A 16,496-nucleotide genomic window follows, 5' to 3' on the forward strand; every position below is an offset into this window, starting at 1 on the left:
ACTGGACATTGTGTGCAGATGCTCAGCTCTCTGCTTCCAGAGCAAGTGCTCTACTCCCACCTTAGTTGTGGCCTGAGATCTCATGATACCCAGAATAAATGCTCCAAGGCCACATTGAAGGTGCACCTCAAGAAAAAGGATGCCAACGTCAAGAGCTGGGAGGGGCTGGCTGCTGACCACCAATGGTGCCTCAACATTAACCAAGTGGCAGCCTGGTTTAAGGTAAAGCATCTTGCCCTTGAAGCAGAGAAGAGGGAGTGGAGGAAGGAAAAGCAGAGAAATCCCAGTCTGCAGCCTATTCTTCCCTGTGGAAGGACCTTGCAATCTCTCTGGATGGATCTTTGGCTCAAGGATTGGACTTTTAAGTCATTTCAAAGCCCATCAATGAGCCATGGTAGAGATCATGCTCAAATTGTGGGATTGGTACCATTTAAAACAGAGAGGTGACTTTGAGTGATGTGAGCAGACAGTGAGGTGCCTGGATACTCCAGGACTGGCTGAGGTTCATAATCCTGCTCTTTACAAACCGAAAGCTTCCAAGAATGGCTTTAAAAATGCTCCAGGGATTTCCCAGAGCCAAGGATCGGCACAAACTTCCCAGTTCAAATAAAAATGTCTTGTTAAATCACTTTCCTCAGGAGTCACGTTTAAACAGCCTGGGAGCTGCCCCATAGCTTGGCAGCCAGGTTTTAGACCTTGGTATATATATTTCCCCGGGTCTGGCACTGACTCGCTGTGTGGCCTCTTGCAACGTCTTGTGGAACAGATTTTTTTCAGGTATTTTTGTCCTGACTCAGAGAGTTTTCATGATCAATTTACTTCAACTTTTGAAAATGTCATCAGATGCCTAGTTATGTCTGTAAGTAACTAAATACCTTTGAAAAAAACGGAGGCTTAGCCTCTCTGCTTTCTTATTGCCATCTGCCAATGGGTGCAGTAACACTTAGCAGGCTCACAAGGGCATTGTAGATGGGTTATGTTAAAATACTACCCAAGCGGTGTTATTTGTTAGTATTTGGGCAGTTCTACTGGCTTGAAACTTCTGTCAGTTCTTACAGCCGGGATACAGCAATAGGCCCTGACTGCTTGTTGAAGTCAGCAGGACCATCCCCATCACTTTTTAATGAGCATGAGATCAAGCCCTCAGTCTCTATCTCAACGTAAACTATGGAAAGTGTCTCTATAACTTAAACTTAATGTCAAACAGGCACTTTGCTTGCGATCTTTCCTTAAGAGGCCACCTCATGGTCTCTGTCTTACCATGATGTTAGTTTTCCAATGAATTCGCTTACCAGCCTTACTCCGTTTTTGAGGTTGGGGCATTCTCAGTTGAAAGCACCACTTTCCACCCTTTGTGTGTGTTCTGCTGGCTTCGTGGCTGAGCCTGTTGAGTTTGACCGGTTTCTTTTTACATGACTCTGTTTTTGGTCCCAACAGTTAGTTCGTTGACCCTTGTGGGGCCTGGTATTCAATGTAGGCTTCCATTTGTATTAGTTTGATTTGGCACCTGGAACAGAATATGCCCATGGGACTTGCTTCTATCTGGACCTACAAAAAACCCAGGCTCGCTTTAAAAATCAAGTTCCAGTTTTGCTCGTGTCTGTTTGAGTTACTCTGGTTGGTAGGAGTTCACACAACAGGTGAATTATGATGACAGTAACTTTTATAGCTCATTTAGAGTTCTGGCTATGTTGGCTAATGTATTGCACAGTTTCCTGTGACTTGGTGACGAGCTATAGAAAGGTGAAATTCTCTGTTCAGAGGAATGGCAGGATGCCCGTGCACCATTCAAATTCAAGAGATAAGCATCATGCTGGCTCTTTATACAACTGCAAAGTTTATCCGCAGAGAGTAAAAGAATAGATTAAATAGTGCTGCAGAGCGTGGCTGATTGAGAGCAGGACAGTCAGTGTTTATACCATTTCCATCACTCTCACAGCTGAGTGCCTAGAACTTGTAATACGTCTTACTCTCTAGAGTGATGCCACTAAAGTATTTGTGGTGTTATCTTTGGAAGTAGCTCACGACCACATTTCCTAGATAGCCACTCTTGAAGGTTAGTTAGTTGAGATAATGCAGATGCACTTAGTGCATTCATTCACACAGTACAATGCCAAAACGTGCCTTGGTTCTTGGCCAAATGCAACAGGTGTCATGCTCTGAAGAAGTGCCAGCCTTCAGATAAGAGGTCATTTCCTGTCCAACATCCATTCTCCCATTATGCATGCAATATTGCTGCAGATTAGCACCTGAAGTAGGCAGGGGTGGACCTGCTATAGAGTTGCTGCTGAGTGCATGTCGACAGCTTGAATGGCATCTTTCCACCAGCTAAATGCAATCATGGTGTCCTTTTGGAGCACAGGACCTCTCCAGCCTCTATGCAGGGGTCTCAGATTTTTGTTAGAAAGAGTACCCTCTTTTAGATCTATGGCAATCCAGTGGTGTAATGTAAAAAGTGGCATCAGGATCAGGCTCCAGGGCCTCTGCCCAGCCCAATACACCCAGATTAGTCAATGCACGGCCCTGCGCACCTGTTCTGGCATTCAGGGCCATGGCCCACAGGGCTTCCCATGGCCCCGTGGTGGGATGAGACAGCAGGGAGCCCTGCAGGTTGGATGACACAGCCCTGGGAGCCAGATCTGACCTGTGGACCAGTGGTTAAGCACCCCTGTCCTGGGGCACGGGAATCCCTTGAGCTAACCCATTGAAACCAGCATGTGCACGCCACAATTTCAGCTGTTGCTAACCTGGCCTCTCAGTTAATATCACAGACCAAATTCAGGGCTCAGGTCCAGCATATCTGGAGCTAAAATGAAAAAAAAATGGCTTAATATGTCAACCAAGATGAGAGCAGCAGGTCCAGCAAACATGTGCTGAGGAAAAGCTAAAGGGCAGCCATTGGCACCTAATCCAGATACTGCATACTTAAATCCAAAATGGTGTAATTAAAAATAGAATTGGAAAAATAAAATCTGAGGGAGAGCACAAGGCTGGAGAGCTTTATCCAGGCACTTCAGAGTAAGCTGTAAAATAACCATGCGCTATGTGAGGATCCCTGCTGGAGAAAAAAGTGTCACGGTGCAGGATTCAGTTGCGCATTCACACATCTCTCCTTTGGAGCTGTTCTTGCTCCTAAAAGCCAGCCCCCAAAGGCCTGACTTCAACACCTGTGAAAATGTAACCAAACCATGTAGCATCTTACAAGGGGAAGGACCAGCCCTGATGAATACTAGTACCACTTGGTCCCCGACAGGCTGGAGGAACAGAAAGCCTTAGGCCCTGACTATATGGGCAGGAAATGGAGCTGCTGTAGGGTGAGAACATATTGCAGCAAACTCCACTGTAAACACTTCGGGCTGCTCTTGGACCCCACAAATAATCACTAATCTGCCTCCCCTGGCAGGACAGAAAATTGTGACTGCTGCCAGGAAATTGCAAACATTGAGGAAGTACAGGGTGAGAAAGGAAGAAAGGAGGTGGGCCTGTCTGTTCCAGTACTGCACCAACAGGGCAAAAAGACAGGAAAATTACAGGTAGAAGAAGAGGGCAACTAAACTGTGCGCTTTTTATAATATGTGCTCACTCACTGAAGCTTTCCTTTGGGAGTTTCCAGCCCTTAGCAAACAGCACAGGGAGGGAAACCTGTGGGACTGGATAACTCACAGAGCTGGTAATGCTGAATGGACCCTTCCTTTTAGGGTTTTTTCAGGGTCCTGCTTTCATTTCAATATCTGAGTGAAGTAGCCAGTTTCTCAAAATGGCCTAATGCTCTATACTTCCCTTTATTGTTGTGAACTACCCAACCCACGTACAGCCTTGCCAGCCTGAGCTGAACTGTGCTTCTGAGTCCCACAAAGCCAGATGGGCTCTTGTTGTACTGTACTCCTGCTTCTAAATCCATGTGCTTTATTCCAGCAGAGGAGGTGAGCCCACACAGAGGATCTGCGGCCTTCAACACCCTGCCAAGTGAAAGGATGAAGTTAAAGAATCCCATACCAGATTAAAGAATCAGGAGATTAGCCCTGGCCAGAGCACCAGTGCAAGAAGAGATTCACCACTCCACTAAATGGTACTTTGTCCATGTTACCCTTAAATAGCTCACATGAGAAGTACTCCATAGGTTCTTTTGGAAGATCCTTTCCCCGATCACGAGATCTCAAGGAAGATTTACTCTACCCACTGCTGACCAAGAGAAGATACAGATGATACTTAAAGCTGTGGGAAATACTTGAATTCAGTTTAGCTACTCAGCAAAGCTAGGAATAACACACAGTGGCTCCCCGTCCTGTACTGCTCAGGCCAAAGGCTGAGACTGACTCCAGTGCTGGGCTCTTTCCCTTGTAATGTGACCCTTAGCAAAATGTCTTCTGCAAACCACCTGTGCTTCCCTCTCCTTTAGTTTGTCTCTTTTTAGTGCCACTGGCTGGTGTTCAGGCTCAACTAGGTCATGCAGCACAGACTGTCTCGCTGCCAGTGAAGTGCAGTGCCTGCAATTTCCTCTGAGGCTCTTCCCTGCTCTCTCTCCTTTGCTCTGGGAAGCTCGGCGGAGATAGGAGCACAAAGGCTGCATTTTATTTTGTGTCTAATTGCACAGGTTGCAAAGGGGAAACAGGTCCAGGAGGCACGAGCTGAAGAAACACTGATGGGAAGGTTAGGATAGAGATGAGAAAAGAGCTTTAGTGTCAAAAACTGCATTATTGTATGTGTGGTTCCTGCACCTGGCCTCTCCCTCCCCAGACCAGGGGTGGTGGATCCTCTAAGCCAGAAGGGGAAGTTTACCTGATGTACCGATGTGACCTTTATTACCATAGTACCAGAATACTTCAGGGAAATGCTGTTATCCCCATGCCACAGGCAGGAATCAGACACACAGTGACAAAAGGCTAGATCTGTGAGTCCCACTAATTTCACTAGGAGTTAGACATCCCAGGACCTTTTAATAATTGGGTCCTAAGTAATTTGTCTGAGGTGAGGCAGAGTGTAGCAGAGCAGTGCCAGGGACCCGAGTCTGTGCCCAAAACTGGCTCATCTTTCCTCTTAAGTAAAGGTGACCAATGGATGCAGACTAGTGGATCCTCATCAGAACAGGCTGGGGTTGTCCAGTCCATTGCTGTTACTTGACTCGGAGCATACTCTTTGCGCTGGACATGCTTGAGTGGTCCACATGATTTGTCTGCATTATATGCACAGTTGCAGGTAGTATCCAAACATGGGCTTGATGCCTTCACTCAAAGTTAGCAAATTCATGCTGCTGGAAGAAACATGGAGCACATGCAATTAGCCAGCATGCTCCAGTGGTTAAATAGATAGCAGCCATTTAACATTGATTTTGCATCAGGACATCTCCGCGCGTGTAGGGAGCTCCAATATCATTGTTAGTATTTAAATAGCATATGGTGTGTCTTTTGGGCAAACCATATGAACAATGCATGCACATTGCTGCACTTGTGGGGCAGGGAAGTGTTAACCCAGTTTCACACAGGAGGAAACTGAAGCACAGAACTAACTTGTCCTGGGCCTGGGGAGCCACTGAGAATCGGGTTCAGAAGCTGAGACTCCCAAGTTCAGCTCTGCCCTGGAGCACATACCCTCTGCACAGATGACTAATAGTGAGCCTCAGGGACGTCCTCTGTCTTTCTGCTTAAAGCAGTGAAGAATGAGACATTTGTACAAAACACTGATGGAAAACCAGATGCGGTCACAATATCAGGCACTAGAGGGAACCTGTACTCCTGTCTTGTGGGTCATTTAGAAAGTCGGCAGTGACAGCCATGAACACAAACAGATTGCAGACAGAGACTCCTCTTTTGTCTCCCTAAAAAGAGACTTCCTTGTATCGCAGATTTTCCTGGAGGCCAAAATGCAGGGGGGGAGATGTTACCACTGGTGATGGAGTGAAAGACAATGAGGAAGGAAACGATCATCTGTGCTTCTAAATGGCTTCACTATTGCAGCTGACAGTATGGGGCCCTCTGGCCACTTATACCTGCTGCTAATGGCTGGCAAGGGCTAGTCCTTTTTATTGTAAGGAGAAGGCTGTCATGGTGCTGTTAGTGACTGCTGCAGCTACCTTTGTGTTTGCATGTTGTGGGCTTTCAGGAAGGATGATACCTCCCTTCCTTGCCTAAGGAAGCATTTGCGTGTGTGAGTTTTGCTGCTGGATGTAAGCACAGCTAAGGGCAGCTTGCAGCTGAGACCAGCCCGGCCTGGCTCTTGCTGGCTCAGCCAGAGGGAGGATCTTATCCCTTTGTCTCACCTGTAGTGCCCTGTGAGGGTCCTGGTGAGGTCCACCTGGGCTACTGGGCAGATAGCAATGATCAAGTAGGGGATTCATTCCTTACCTAACCCTGCCCTTGTGCTGGAGGTTAGAAGTGGGATTCAAACATCAGTCTATTCCCAGTTCTGCCACAGACTTTCTGTGCGACCTTAGGCACGTTGCTGAACCTCTGCTCTTTGTCTTTTACATCAAAATGGCACTAAGGGTAGTTTGAAACTCAAGTAATGTTTGAAAAGTGCTTTGAAATTCTCTAAGATGGAGGCTGCTCCAGAAATACAAGGTAAAGTCGACAGTTTGGGGAATGCCAGATTGCTGAAGAGACTGAGTTCATTTAAGATTTAGAAAGCTGTAAGGTACGTCAGAGTACTTCCAGATCCTACCCCCCAAGTAGTTCAGGTTTGCTATCTCTCCTGGGTTCTGGCTTGGTTCTGTTGTAGCATTTATACTGTAGCAGGGCATCTTTGGTGCTTGCCACTTTAAGGGCTTAGACAAGCAGCAGAGCAGCCTGCAGGTGGTTGCACTCCCAATCAGGGGTCACATGGCCTTCAGGAGGCCACCTGATTGGGAAGGAGGCACAGCTGTTGGGGATAGGAGCAGACCCTGAGCAGCAGGGCCAGTAGTTTGCTGAGAGCAGTCAGAGGGGGAGCATCACCTGGTTGGAGCTGCTGTTCCCATAACATCCTTGGAGGTACAGGGCAGAGACTATGGGGATTCCTGGTCCTGGATATGACCTAACGCTACATCCTGCTAGGGTAGGATGGTGTAGTGGGGCTGCTTGTGGTGGGGTGGTCCCCAGGAAATGCCACACCAGTTGCCTCCCTAGTGAAAGGCGAGTATGGGATGCCTTCTAGCCTCCTCAGCCCCCACAATGTGGTGGGTAACCCAATAGTGGGGACAGGAAAGGGGCTTGGCACATCTAGTGAGACACCTGAGTTCCATGGGGTGTAAGACCCTGGTGGCCCCAGTGAGGGAGCAGTAGTGTGACCCCAGCGACAGGGCACAAGAATGGCCCCAGTGAGGGGGTGAAGTGTTGAGGCCGTGCAGAGTAGGTTTGCAGGAGTAGCCTGAAGGACTGTAAATGTAGGTCCAGAGTAGGGTATATGTAGGCGGGCCTGAAGGGCTGCACATGGGCACACAGAGTAGGGCTGCAGGGGCAGCCCGAAGGGTTGTGCAGAGGCTGGCCCCAAAGGATCGAGAGCATGAATGGGAGGCCCTGGTGAGAGGGCATGAGCGGGAGGGGCAGGGAGGGGGCATAGTGGCCAATGTAAGTCTACACATGCCTGAGGCAGAGTTTGGGCCAGAGTCCAAGTGCGGTTCAGCAAGGGAGCTAGGGGAGCAATAGTGGGCTGTTTGATTTTGGATGTCATCTGTGAGGCATGGGGCACGGTATAGGGAAGGTCAGAGTAATGTATAATGCCCTAGGCATCGAAGCACTTAACGGGCAGCCTCCCATATTTTTATATCTGTTATTTAAAAAGCAAGACATGGCAGGCGAGACAGGGCAGCCTGCCCTAGATAGGTGGGCAAACCAGTGTTGTGGCTGGCCTAGTGAAGGGCCCCTGTCACATATACCATCTCATGATTATTTTCTGGCATCAGCAGCTTGCTAATCCTTTACTCCTACTGCTAGCTTGAACCAGACACATGAGCTAACGCAATCCAGTTAATTTTTATGCGGCTGCTTAGGCACGTGCCCAAACTGTTTCTCATAGTTCTGTGGGGGCACGAAATAAAGGGGCCCATATCAGAACTGCTTGCTTGGTGCCTATTACCAGTGTTTACAAGTAGGGAATAATTCCAAGGTCCCTTCCAGCCCTAATATCTATGACATCTATGAAATGCTAATTCGCTATTTATCTAGATCCCAGGAGTGATCTGGCTGCAGCACTCCAGACTACCTGAACTTTGCAGGAAAGGATTCAGACCTGCCATAAGGAGAAGAGCAGCAGCTAAGCCAAGCAGTGCAAAGCACGACAAAGGATTTCAGCAGGAAGTGAAGGTAAGGACTGACTCCAGCAACATTGTGCAGGTGGCAGTAGGCAGAACTGCAGGGAGAAGGGGTAGGAATTATGAGATGAAAAGGAAACCTTAACGGTTCATAACCCATGTGGCTGCCTGCATATGCGTGAATTTAAGCCCAAGGCTTACTACCCAGCTCCTCTGACCACTATGCAAGATAGGCTACTATTACCGTATTTTATTATATAGGGGCAGCGTCCTTCTGTGATAGGCTTCAAGCTTCCAAACATTATGATTAAATATTTGCAGGATCTGGGCCATAATTTGGCAAATGCTTTGGGCCTCATCTGGGTAAAAGTAAGATCATTATCATCACTATCAAACAGAGCTTAAACAAATGCCATCACCTTTACATAGAATAGCTGCACATGCTACTAGGGGATGCGTCCTTTTTTCCTTTCTTTTTTTTTTTTTGCTGACATTTTAAGGAGCACTCAACCTTAAACAGTGCATTGAAATAAGATCTATATTTTGCATATCTTCATGGGTAAAACCCTCTCTACATCTGAAGGGGACTCAGTGAGTTTGAATTGGAGGCGGGGAAAACCCAACAATGGTCATTTTTAAAAAGGCTTCTGACAAACCACGTCCTTATTATAAATATTTCTGTCAATGTTTGAGGCACTCTTCTGTTTCAGTCCCCTGCAGAGATTTGAGAGATTTTTTTTTTTTTGGCAAGGGAAAGACTGACTGTAAGAGAAGAACAGTGAAGCCGATTAGGTTCGCAGGCTGAGGTACTGAATGCCATCTTGGAGTTGTCTTTGCCCATAATTGCCTGCTGATTCCTATGAATTTCTAATGGTGTTCAACTATTCAAGTCCCCTGGGCAGCTTTGTGCATTTGGAGGGTGTGTTGGGGAGGATTTTCAAAGTGACTAACTGACAAGATACACGAGCAAAATCCTGGCTTGCTGTAGTCTGTGGCAAAACTCCCATTGACTTCCTTTAGTATATTTTTTCTAGCTTCTTCCCGTGACAATCAGCTGAGGTGGCGCTTGGACATTTTCATGCTGAAAATGTGATCTCCTTTCTTTCCCCCACCTGTAAGGGCAATTAAATGTTAATGTATTTTCCTATCTAATCCCACCACATGGTATTACAAATCCACACCCCTCCCCGCCACCCAGGGAAGCTTTGCATACAAGTGCTGGCATCATTAAATTAGGGGGCAATATCCCAGGTTGCAGCTTTCTGCCGCTCCATAATTTTTCCCTGCCTCTTTTCATCCTCACTGGCCAGCTGTGGCTTTTTTCTTGCTTGTTCGGGCTTGTAGGACAGATGTTTTGGGGGCCTCTCCATGCTGTTCACAAGACGGGCAGTAAAATGGATGAACAAGGGATGTTAATGTGGCATGTTGTGTCACCTTTGCCACTGTCCCTGGGAGAAGCTCCCGCTGTCCACTCTTCCTCTTACGGCCCTAGTTGCATAGCTGCTCCTTCTCTTCTGGGTAGCAGGAAGGGTCACAGGCTTCATGGCAAAAAAAGCTCATCGGGGATAGGTGCCTGAGTCAATCCTGCTGTCAAGGGCAGGGACCTGACTAGAGGCAAGCAACACCATGAAATCCTTTTTGCTGGGCAGCTGAGGCAGTACTGGATGCTTTCTTATGAACAAGTGAAGGAAGAGGGGGCATTTCTAGTGGGGATTCCTTGGTCAAAGTGGCTGGAGACCTGCGGGGCATGTATCTTGTATTATTTTCCTCAGCAGCTGTAGTGGGAAGCTGTGAGGGCATCTCCTGCCCACCTGTCTCTGCCCCTGGAGGAAGAGCACTGCAGGGTTGAGGGAGACAGTCATGTGAGTAAGGAGCGTGGGAAAGACATCAAGGGAAGGAAGGGGGATTTCTGATTCTTAGGCCATGTCTAGACGAGCAAACTCACGATGCCCAGCAGCAGTGCCCTCAGACATGCTCTACAACTCCTTGTGGGTCGCCTTCTCAAGTGGCAGCCATGTAACTGTGTTGCCTAGCCCTGTGGATGGGCTGCCTAGCACTGCTGAGGGACACTGCCAGCTAGCCCACCCCAGGTGAGCCAGGCTCCCTGCAGTGCCACCCTGCTCCTGGCTCTTTAGGTGGCCAGCTCAGAGCAGTGTGGGATGTCTGTCGCTTGGACACTGCCAGGGTCTCAGGTCTGTTCCCACTGAGGTAGTTGCCATCCCTGGATGGTTCATGTATTTTTTAGGAGGAGAGTCTGAGATGCTTCAAATCAAGCATCTGTGCAAGCTGGCAGGAGCTAGCAGCAGCTTCTGTGAGCCAGCCCGTGGAGGGCACAGTCCTGTGCCAGCCCTGCAGGATTCATGCAGCACTCGCAACAACTTTCTTTTTTTTAAAGAAATGTTGTGTTCCAAGCCAAATCAAGTCCAAATCCGTGTCAGTCCAGAACCATAAATGACCCTACAACTGGCAAACGTCCTCCACCCCCATGAGGGGCTTCAGATATTTCCAGCGTCTTTTGGCAAGCATCCTACATGCAGACCCAAGCCTGGAGGCTTGGGGTTCAGACGCCCCCAAGTTTCGCCTGCCTTTAGCCATGTGGCTGCAGGAACAAGCGAGGGTGGAGCCTCCCATTTCCATAAAATGGGCATTAAGCCCCAACACCTTGGCGGGTACTAAACCACGCCAGAAGAACAGTTATCTTCGGGAACGCTTAAGGAAAACTGCCTTCTTGGACCCAGATACATGGTGTTTCCTCATGTCGCAGCAGCACATGGCAGAGCTGGTGGGAAGCAGCTGCAGTGCAGGAGACCTTACCCCCTTTGCTTGCTAAGCCGCCACTTCTGCGAGAGCCCTTGCACCCACAGCAAGAAGGGCAGTGCCCTGCTCTGGGAAATAAAGCCAAGCCCAGCTCTGCATGCCCTGTTATCCTTTTCCTTCCCGCTGCAGGGTCCTGTAGGCGGGCGGCTTCACGCCTCTGCCTCTCTCCCACACTCTTGTCACTTTGGATGCTAGCCAAATGATGACCTGGTGCCCCTAAGAAATATTTACTTCCTGTTTTGTGCCTGGACCTCCAGAGGCCCTGCTTTTCATGAATAAAATATGAGCTGTTCTTCTGGAGCCATGAAGGGAGGAAACCACTGCCAGCTGGTGCAGCCCACAGCTCTTTATTGCTTTGGTTGCTGATGCCTCCCACCTCTCAGTGTAAAGAGAGCTGGAGGGGAGAGGAAAAAGGCAGTCAGGCCTTTGGGATTTCATGCCATCGGCTATTTCTGAGGTGCTGTGGCACTGAATTACCAGCAGCAGAGGGGTAGGCAGTGCAGGAACAAAGCTTTTGATAGTCGGTGTTGCCTGATGTTTGCTTTTGTTTTTTTATATCTTTTTGTCGGACTCTGAGCCCTTCCTATTTGGGCTACAGTCTTCCACGCTGGGTCTCTGCTTCAGGCTGACCTTTTAAAAAAAGTTTTAAAGGATGAGAATGGAAAAAATACAGTGCTTCACCCACATTAAAAAAGGCTGAAAGCACCCAAATGTTTGTTGAGCAGTACCCCTGCTTCCGTGCCATGGGGCAAGCTCTTGAAACTTCATTGAAGGGCATCACCAGTGTCAGAGTTCGGCCTTTTCACTGGTCCTATGACCAACGACTCACATTTTGCTCTGTCTGTGCAACATTTTACTTTGCACATGCTCATGAGGGTCTCATTGGAGTCTGGCAGCTAAGTTCTCTGACTATTTCCATTTTCACTGAGCTGGTTCTGGGCATGGACCTCAGGGCTGAGCAGGACACTGTAAATGCAAACTGCTGTGGCAACAGGTGATAGGGGGCAGGGAAATGATCTCTCTTGGGTTCTCAGTGGGCGCATCTACACGTGTGCATTTACTGTGCAGTAACCAAAATTACTGTGCAGTACGGGCATGTATCTGCATGTGCATGCCTGTACTGTGCAGTAAATATGGGAACTTAAGCTGGCTTGAGCACAGATTTGATACCTTGCAGGTATCAGATTTATGCCCGATCAGTTACTGTGCAGTAACACATGTGTAGATGCCCTACTGTGCAGTAACACTGTGTGTGTCTGGACTGACTTGGGAATAACTTTAGTCCCAAGTCAGTTCACACACAGTGTTAATGCGTTTTAACACCTGCATGTGGGGACACTAGCCCCGTGTGCCAGCTGGACTGCTGAAGCAGCCCTAACCTAGAGTGGCCCCTGCACCCTCTACCCACTGCAGCAGTCTGGCAGTGGGGGCTGCTGCGTGGCTGTGACTTGCGGCCACCTGTGCCAGCATCAGCCCAATGGCTGCGTGCCTGCCAGACCCAGACAGGGACCACATGGCCACCTGGGCTGTGGTACAGGCACTGCCAGTGGGCTGTGGCTGCACAGTTGGCCTTTGGGTGGCACTGCTGTCATGTCCTCTGGTGTCGCCGCTCTGCCATCTGGGCAGCTGTTGCCCAGAAGATGTGTTCCTTGTGGTTGCCCGCTTCAAACTGTTGATGCATGTCCTCCTGACCCTAAATGTCCAGGAGGTCAGCTACCTCATCTGCCCTCCAGCTGGGTCCCTGGTGCTGGCCCTGGGCAGGCTCCTCTGCCCATGTGCTGCCACTTGCTTCATAGAGATCCTGGTGTTCTGTGTTTAAAAACTGTAAATTCTCTGATAAAAAACCTCCAAATTCTCTCATTAAAATACCCAAAATCCATGTTCTCCAACAATTAAAACAAAACACCACGATATAGAAAGAGATCAGCTGGGCAATGTTTTATAATATTTACAATTTTAAAGCAATTTGGAAGCCTACCAGTGCCTCTATCATAGTAATAAAATGAATTCTAAATAACTATATACTCTGGCATTTGCTTTTGTGTTTTTTTGTTGTAGAAAAATCAGAACTGCCCCTGTCTCCTTTGTGCACCAGGATGTGGGGCACTGAGCAGCACTGGGATGCCAGTGCCCTGCCCCTGCCCTTGCCCCTCACTCCCAACCAGCAGCCCTGCCAGTGCCCCGCACTCCTGACCCGCAGCCCCTGCCTGCCCCCACTATCTCCTTCCTGGCTGATGGACATGAGTCCAGCTGCAGATGTCCCACCCACTGCTTTGTGGCTCTGAGCAGTGCCAGCCCTTGCTGCTCTGCTCCCTGTGCCTGTGCCCAGGCCTCAGCGATCCCCGTGCTGTTCCTGGGAAGCCCTCAACTGGAGCTCAGGGACTGGGCTGGGCAAGCCCCTTCCCTTCCAAACTGGCCTGCCCCTGCACGGGCTGCTCTAGGAGGGCAGGGGCCACTCCAAGCCTGGCTCTGGCAACCGCTCCTACCCAGAGCTCTCCCGCATCTCTGTTTCCCTCACACACACACCTGTTGCCACCCCCACCCCTTGCCCTAGCCCGTCACCTCTCCTAAGTGGTTCCTGGGAGCAGGAGCCCCACCAGACTGGGGCCCCATGACCCAGCAGTGGTGTGGGCACAGGGCAGGGCTGCAGTGTGGCAGTTGCCCTTGCAGCTGTCAGCAGGTCCCGTCCCATCTGGCTGCTGGGCACACAGAGTGTGAGATTTGTGGAGAGGATGTAGGATTTGGGAGTGGGGAGGTGGGTGTGGGGTTTGTGGGGAGGGTTTGTGGGTGGGTGTAGAATTTGTGGGGTGTGGTTTGTGGGGGCGGGGCTTGTGCAGGGGTTTGCAGTGGTATGGGGTTTGTAGCTGGGTATGTGGGTGGGGGGTTTGTGGGGGTAGTTTGGTGGTGTGGTGTTTGTGGATGGATTGTAGGGGGTTTGTGGGTGTGGAGGGACTGTGGTGCTGGGGGGGGACTGCTCAGGAGGAATGGGTCCCCCACCCAGCCCTCTGCACAGTGTACAGCCCCACCCCTGCAACAGGAGCAGCGGTGGCCATTGGGGAGCTCATGCCCGCTCCTGGCAGAGGCCCCCGCTGGCTGCACATGGTGCAGGCTGCGGGCCTGGCTCAGTGGTGCACACCCTCAGACAGGAGCAGGCTGCTCTTGTTGTCACCCAGGGTCCTGGCACCACACGTAGAAGCCACGTGCCCTTGGGTTGGGCTGGTTCCTGCCTTCATGTGTTCGAGGGCACATGGCTTCTGTGTGTGGTGCTGAGAACCATGGGTGACAGCAAGAGCAGCCTAGTCTTGCCCGAGGGTGAGTATCAGCGGGTCTGGGCCTGTGCCCTGCACCATGTGCAGCCACTGGGGGTCTCTGCCAGGAGCAAGCAGGAGCTCCCCGATGGCCGCTGCTGCTGCAGGGTGGGAGGGCTATGCGCCATGTGGGGAGGCAGGTGGGGAACCTATACCTCCCACGTAGTCCCCCCATCCCCACACAGCCTCTCCACCCACAGGTGCCAGAGCATGTCAGTATGTCTCCTTGGACATCCCAGTCTCTGGTTGCCTCTGGGCATGCTCCAGGAGCATGTCCTGCACCACTTTTTTCCGGCATGGGAGTCTTAGCGTGCCTCTCGCAGCATTTCAAATTGCTTTGAGGTGCTGCAGCAGGCGTGTGCTTACTCTTGTGGACATGACCCATGGGTCTGAATTAAGGTAGCATGGACAACCTTTACTCTTGCATCTTCTGTCTTGCAGGTGCTCGACTTTGCAAGCTGAATGGCCTTTGACCATAGTTTGGGTGTGTAATGCACATAAATAGCATCAAGGAGCATATCTGTCTGCTCAGTGTCAATATTGCTCTTACAATTCACTGTTTCCAAGCATTAGAACCTACATTGGCATTAATCATTATAATTTATCCTTCTGTAGCAGGTTTCGTCCAATGGCTGAAAACAATTTATGGATTTTCATGAGTTAATTTTAAGGACACACGAAGACAGCATTATTAGTGCCATTTTACAGATGGGGAGACCAAAGCGTGAAGCTGCGGGGTTAATTGTCTGAGGTCGCTGAACAGTTTAATTGCTGAGCAAAGGACATGGCTGAAATATTGACTCTCAGTCTGCTACAACAAGCAGTGATGCTCTCCCTTTGCATAGTGCATGTTTATATGTGTGTGCACGTGGCTTTTGTATGTGAGTGTGTGTTGCATACAAGTGTTTGTGTACGACATGTATTTGTATCAATTGAGTACTTTAGAATAAAAGTTGTCTACGTTCAGATGCTATTTGGATTCCCTTAATTTGGAACAGGCTTTGGGTTTTAACAAAGTCCTCCTGGGTCCTATTGGATAATATGGATTTATCTGATTTTGGTGCTGAAGTAAGTAAAATACAATTGTTAAACATCTGTATTATTCACCCAATGAGATGGTCATTATTAATGTGAACTGGGATTTAATGCTGCATTTTGGGAGGTTTCTTAATCAGGAAATTGCTGCCCAAAGCAGGCACGGGGGTGCGAATTGAGAGCTCCATAAATGCACAGTGACCTGAGAGACCTTGACTGTTTTTTCAGAGATGTTAATGTCTGTCGGGTCATTGAGCTGTCAGTAACAACCCCTCTAACTGTGTGCTGCCATTGGGCAATGTCAGCTCTGAAGGATGAGAGATGCTCATTTGCTCCCATTCGACTAGGGCTGGGCTGGTGGCTTCTCTTTCCCTTTCACAATTTCATCTTGTACGGACTATGCCAATGCAGTATAATGCTTTGTCAACCTGTGCTGCATTGCTCCAGAAGTGGAGCCTATTTTGAGATGGAAGTACTGAAAATAGATGGCTTTACCTTCATCTCTGGGGTATAGCGGTCACAGCAGCCATCCAGCCTTGGTTTGTATGATTATCACAATTAGTCCTCCCTCTGATATGAGGGTTTGACCTATAGAGGAACCAGCAAACTCTTCTTGTGGAGCAGCATGAACGGGCCCAGGTGTTTCACTGCCTGATGCTGTGCGTATTGGTAATTCTTGCTAGAGCGAACTTCATCTCAGAATTATGTTCTCTACAAAAATGGCTTCACAAATAAGGTATACGCGGAGTATATTGTGCATGAGAGAGATATTGAATAGGCGCACCTCATCTGACAGGATTATAAATGGGTCCTTTTGGAACTGGGTTTTTTTTTAATTGTGTTGCTGTAGACGATTGAAGAGATTTGTTTCCAACAGTCAGGAGTGTGCTGGGCCAAGACATCTATCAGCCAGTGTAACCTTGACTAAGGATTTGACTTCCTTATGCCTCAGTGCAGCTGGAAAATAAAGGAAGAGGCAGGAACACCATTGAAAACCTGCTGCAGTGGAGCAGAGCTTTCCTGAGGAAATAAACCATTGGCAGTATAAAATCCCAGCGCTGTCCCTAATGACATCCCTGTGCACCTGTGCTCTACCGCATAGAAACAAAGGG

At 49.1% G+C, this 16,496-nt stretch overlaps 1 long non-coding RNA gene across 2 annotated transcripts; it reads left to right on the plus strand.

Moving 5' to 3' along the window:
* The first annotated feature begins 3,829 nt into the window (after positions 1-3,829).
* On the plus strand, positions 3,830-15,309 carry LOC149854110 (uncharacterized). Of its 2 annotated transcripts, none has more exons than XR_016438873.1 (3): positions 3,830-4,069; positions 8,139-8,276; positions 14,965-15,309. It is a non-coding gene; the product is annotated as an uncharacterized LOC149854110 (long non-coding RNA). The 2 variants fall into 2 exon arrangements; XR_016438874.1 differs by lacking the exon at positions 3,830-4,069 and adding an exon at positions 6,768-6,965.
* The last annotated feature ends 1,187 nt before the right edge of the window (positions 15,310-16,496 follow it).

This window comes from Crocodylus siamensis, chromosome 13, assembly GCF_052110815.1.
Source record: "Crocodylus siamensis isolate JL-2025a chromosome 13, ASM5211081v1, whole genome shotgun sequence".
In the NCBI taxonomy this organism is placed as follows: Eukaryota; Metazoa; Chordata; order Crocodylia; family Crocodylidae; genus Crocodylus; species Crocodylus siamensis.